Source organism: Neofelis nebulosa, chromosome 3 (assembly GCF_028018385.1).
Source record: "Neofelis nebulosa isolate mNeoNeb1 chromosome 3, mNeoNeb1.pri, whole genome shotgun sequence".
In the NCBI taxonomy this organism is placed as follows: Eukaryota; Metazoa; Chordata; class Mammalia; order Carnivora; family Felidae; genus Neofelis; species Neofelis nebulosa.
In genome coordinates this window covers 43,585,147-43,591,146 of record NC_080784.1, presented here as the reverse complement: position 1 = coordinate 43,591,146, position 6,000 = coordinate 43,585,147, and positions in this window count along the sequence as shown.

The following is a 6,000-nucleotide window of genomic DNA, read 5'->3' as shown; positions in this document are numbered from 1 at the left end:
AAGCCAGTTGGGTGTCTGGTTAATGCCATGCAGCACAAATTTGACAGAGTTGCCTCCATTATGTGTTAACCACTTCCAAGAGAATATAGGCTTAATTTTGTTGGAGATAGAGTAAGCTGTAACTGATAGAGTAAGCTGTTTTCTTTGACAGTGATTATTCATGACCTTACTTTCTCTTCTATAAACCTCAATTTCAATACCTTCTTTTGTTTTTCAGCAAAGTGGTTTTCTTTTTTTTCTTTTTGATATTGTAACGGGATATTATGTAAATATAAATCACACCAGATCAGAATTTTTCCTTAACAGCAAGAGCAATGTTCTTGCTGGAAAGATAAGTGTAAATGTCTTTAATTATCCTTCACTACATAGCAACCTGAGAACAAAGTATCAGGCTGCAAATAGAAACAATCAACTAGACTGGACACGTTGAAAACTAGATGATTAATCCAATTTATACAGAAAGCAGTTAATTACCTTATCAGACCAACTTTCTTGGCCCCTTATAATTTGAGATGTATTTGATATATATAAGCTGATACGATCATCATCTGTATCTTTAAACACAACTTTGCGTGATTCCAACAAAGTAATGGCTCCAGTATAACTGAGAAACAATTCTAAGATGCAGAAATCAGAAGTTGCTGCTGTAGAGAGAGACACTAAGAACACAAATGAGGGATGACTGAATTTTCACAGCCATCTTTTTTCCCTCGTTTCTTAAGACTTTTAACGCAAAATATAGATGATAAATAATATTGCTCAGTTTCAACACGTTTAAGGAGTTAATTGAAATATGCCATATAGGTCCTAATATCTCCATGGGTCTGTCAATTTAAGAAGTTTTAGAAATCAAGGGGAAATAAAGTATAAAGAAAGCTCTTTGTTCAGGCATCTTGTCCAGCTTTCCACTGTAATAGGTATTGTATTCTCTTTTGTTCAGGAATAGAGAGATTTTACAGACTTTTCAAGAATAGCCAAAGATATTTCATTTCCTAGAATCACTAACAGCAACAGCTAATATATATTGAGCACTTAGCATATGAAAGGCTAAACATCCCAATGAGGACTTACTATTCTAAACTAATTTTTTAAATTAAAAAAAAAGTCTTAGAGAGCTTACCTTGCCTGTGCAGGGACCAGCAGCTAATAAATGGAAGAACCAGTATTGAGGCTCAGGGTGCCTGAACAAAGCCAGTGTGCTCTGCCATGCCCTCTCCACAGGAAAGGACTTCACATGTATCCACAGGAAACTGTGTGTCTACATGTTATGTTCATACAAATCCTAAAATTGGGATATTCTTTCAATTTATGAGCAGATTTATATATTTATTTTTAAGTTTTAACATTGCCCCCGAATATTTAGTAGTACATTGTTGTGTGTTCCCCATGAGATAAATTTATATCAAATTTCAAACTTAGAAAACAGACATAGGAAATATACAAAGTATGTTTTCATTACACTCCACTATGTCCCATAACATTCATCACACAGTAATTAACCAGCCCTTCACAAAATATGTATAGGTAATTTACTATGAAATGAAGGACTTTAGGATCGTGACCATCAATAACCAAATGGCTACAGACAACCATTTGTCCTTGATACCTAATACATCCTAGCCTATAGGTCATGAGCTGCCTTCCTTTTTTTGTATCTATTCTTACTAGCTACTACACTGATTCTTCCCAGAACTTACTGCCTTACATGCACTGTTGCTTCTTATGGATTTATTTATAGGCACATAACATCCCTGCAGTCATTTCCGTTAAGTAGTATCTATAAAAAATAAGTTGTGTTGAATTGCTTCAGTAAACCTCAGCTACCTTGTAATAGAGAGAACTTTTGGCTTCATAGGTTGGTCAAATTAATGACTTAAGAAAATCATTTGAGTGTGTGTTATATTTGAAGATACACTATTCTCTAAATGGTATCTAAGATGATCTGAGGAAGCTGAAGATAAGATTACACATTTGCAGATAAGACTTGAGGTTTAGTGTGCAAAATATTTAATCTGTACCTCAGTGTTTTCATTCCTTTAACTTTTACTCTCAATGGTGTGTGTGTTTAATTATTTACTTAATTAATTTGCCTGGTCAAATCTGAATTAAGATCAGCATCCAAACAAACATCAGAGGTACCATAGGAAAGACAAAACTAAAGACATTCACTCTAATTGAAAGAAGAAACTCAGCCACGCAATCATAAATGATAAAGGTAAGGTATGATGTAGGCCAGTACTCTCCAACATGGTAGCCAGTGGCTATAAGTAGCACTTGAAATATAAAGAATTTTAATTAAGATGTTCTATAATGTAAAATACATGTTGGATTTTGAAGACTTAATATAAAGAAAAAATGTAAAATATCTTATAATAAATTTCTCAATTTTTATATTGATTATATGTTAAAATGATATTTTGGACAATTTTATTGAATACTTTTTAATGTGACTATTAGAAAATGTTACATCATCACATATGTAACCAACATGATACTTCTGTGGGACAATGCTGACATAGAGGAAGACAAAAGAGATATATTTTTCAACCTCAGTGACCCAAGGAATCTTAACAGAGGACATGCTAGAGGACACTGTATAAAATACTTGCAACATATATAGAAAGGGAAACCCCACTTCTGAGGTCCCAACACCACTTTGGAGAAACATACCCAAGCAAATAATCACTATGTGATCCATCCCTGCTTTACATTAGTTAATTTTAGAATTGGTATGTGGAGCTGTGCAAATAGGTGAGTGAAGGAATAATGATGATGGACAGAGAGTCCTGATAGCAACAATGATAGGAAATACTTGAGGGGAGAACGTCCAACTCTGTGTAACACACTTTACGTACTCTGACAGAGTATCTTATTTGTTCCTAAAGTGCCATTCTCTCTCCAGTCTTGGTGTGGTTTCCCAAGGGATAATCTATACTTCCCTACCCTATTTAATTTGGGCATGGCCATGTAACTTGCTTCAGCCAATCTAACACGCGTCAGTTCTAAGTGGGGGTTTCAGAAAGCATTACCTATTTCTGATTGCCCTTTTATAGTACTGTCATAAACATGAGATGAACAGACTCCTTCAGCCTGGATCCAGAATGAGAGACATGTAAAACGGATCTGAACCCAAGCCAATCCAGCCTGGTTGAGCTAGAGCCCACCCACAAAATATGAATAGGAAAGAAATATTGGTTTCTATAAACCACTGAAGTTGGAAAGTTGTTTGTTATGCAGAATTATTTCAGCAGACCCTGACTAATACACATGCTTCACAACAATTCTGTAAAGAAGATACTACTAGTTTCATTTAAAACAAGGAAAATACCACACAGAGATTAAATGCCAAAGTCACACAACTAATAAATGTTGGGAACAGGACTGGAACTCAAGAGATTCTGACTTCAAACTTAAGCTTTATTGATACTTAAGGAAAATTACTCTTATTTTACACACAATGAATATGAGAATTTTAGTGTTGTAATGTAGAATATTTATTTAGAATTTACATATGTTTTTTATTGCTGGTTGTGGATTCTCCTTAAAGTATATATTTCTTAAAAGTTGGATCTTGGCCTTATGTCTCATTGTATTCATCACAATATTGAGCCCAGCTCTTGGAATACATATACTGATATATTTATGTATACTGATAGGAAAAATTTGTAGACTGACAGAGTGATGTATTGAAATTGTGTCATGTATTCACTGTTCATATATCATGACAGACATGACAGAGCTGTCACCACCAAGCAAATTAGCCTTTCTGTTTATTCTTAAGGGTTCGATAAAAGTAAGAATAACTATCAGTCCTGAGACCTTCTCTCCCTAATTGCCAGGCCTAGGGTTTTGGTTGATGGCTTGTGCTTTTATGTAAGGAAGAGGATAGACAAACAAGGACACAGCAACAGAAATCTATATGTTTAAAGAAACACAGATTCAGAATCCATTTATCTATAAATTCTAAATAGTAATTATTTAGTAATTTAGTATTAAATTTAGTAATTTAGTAATTAATGTGATAAAACATGAGACTTTTTATATCTGATACAATGCTTCCCTATAAATTTTATTTCTTAAAAAATGTTTCTAGGGGCGCATGGGTGGCTCAGTTGGTTGAACATCTGACTTCAGCTCAGGTCATGATCTCACAGTTTGTGAGTTCAAGCCCCACATCAGTCTCTGTGCTGACAGGTTGGAGCCTGCAGGCTGCTTCAGATTCTGTGTCTCTTTCTCTCTCTGCCCCTCCCCCGCGTGTGCTCTGTCTCTCTCTGTCTCTCAAAAATAAATAAATGTAAAAAAAAATTTTTAAAAATGTTTCCAAAATATCCAAATCTCTGCTCTGAAGAATTATTTTAAATGTAGTACATTTTTTTCTCTAAAAATTATAGAATTTCCCAACAAAATTTTGCCAAAATTGAAGTGACAGGTTAACAATCTATATTTCAAAGGAAAACTATTTTCAGATAAATTTCCCCCTTATTTTTTAAATTGTGATAAACTGTGTATTTACCTTTACTGTTATTCTCCAGTTACACTCCAGTATACTTTGATTTTAGATTGAAGGACTTCAGCATTTCTTATAGGGCAAATCTACTAGTTGCAAACTCCCACAAATTTTCTTTATCTGGGAATGACTTTATTCCGCCTTCATTTTTTTGAAGGGTAGTTTTGCTGGATATACAATACTTGATTAAGACTTTTTTTTCTTTTTACTTTTAGCACTTTTTAAATATATCATGTCTACTCTTTATGACGAGGAATTGGCTATTAATCTTACTGAGTACATAATTTTTTTACATTTATATATTTTGAGAGAGAGAGCATAAGCATGAGTTGGGGAGGGGGCAGAGAGTGAAAAAGAGAATCCCAAGCAAGCTCCATGCTGTCAGCTCAGAGCTCAATGAGGGGCTCAATCTCATGAACCAGAGCTGAAATCAAGAGTCAGACAGTTAACTGAGCCACCCAGGTGCCCAAAGTAGGTAATATTTTTATTGATACACTTCAGACAGATTGTCCTATTAAAAATATGTTAAGATAAAAATAAAAGAGACAAAAGTGAGTTACTGATTAAAAAAAAAATCAGTGTTTCATTGGACCATAGAATTTCTAAACTCAAAGGAACATTAAAGGTCATTTGTACAACCATTTTGGCTAATAGGATGTGAATATTTTATTCAGGGATTCCAGTGATATGAATGAAATTTTTAAGATTCAGAATGCAAAATCATAATCAGTTGCATACCAGAAAGATTGTGCACTGTCAGGATTTGATTATTTCTGCTTTGTAGGCTAAGCTTAACTTATTTGAGGGCAGCTACTTAGAGTCTAAAAGACCAGAAAAGACCCATAGTGTTCCTCACTTAACCTGAGCCATACCAGACATCAGTGAACAACAATGACATTTTCCTACAGAGGTTATATTCAGCTTTAGAATCTTTCTCAAAACATATTCTCTATTCTCCTATATTATTCCTAAGAGTTTATATTCAGAGTGGAGAGTGAAAGATTTTATGAACATCTGAGGTCTTTCTACTACTGCCAGCCTTGTATATACTTATCCCCACTGGTTATGCAAGAGATCAGATTGTGATGTCAGGTTCTGAATCCATTTGATTAGTCTCAAGCCGCCCTCATCATTGTATACCTTCATTTACCAAAGAACAGGGACTAATTCAAAACAGCACAGGAATCAGGAGAATTTGTAGAATTTCTCACTATTTGCTTCTTTTATTAATCAATCTCTACTAACCTTGAGAATAAAGAGAAATAAAAGAAATAGAGAGGCAATATGCATATAGTTGAACAAAACATGTAATTCTGAAATCACATGCTCTTTCCTTTCCTATTTGCTTATTTTCTTCGTGTGTGTGTGTGTGTGTGTGTGTGTGTGTGTGGCATTTTCATGTCTTTAGTCATATATTTACATTTTAGTAAATGTCATGGGGGACTGACAGCTCCATATTTCCAAATTTAAGCAAATGTAGAGACAGACAGACT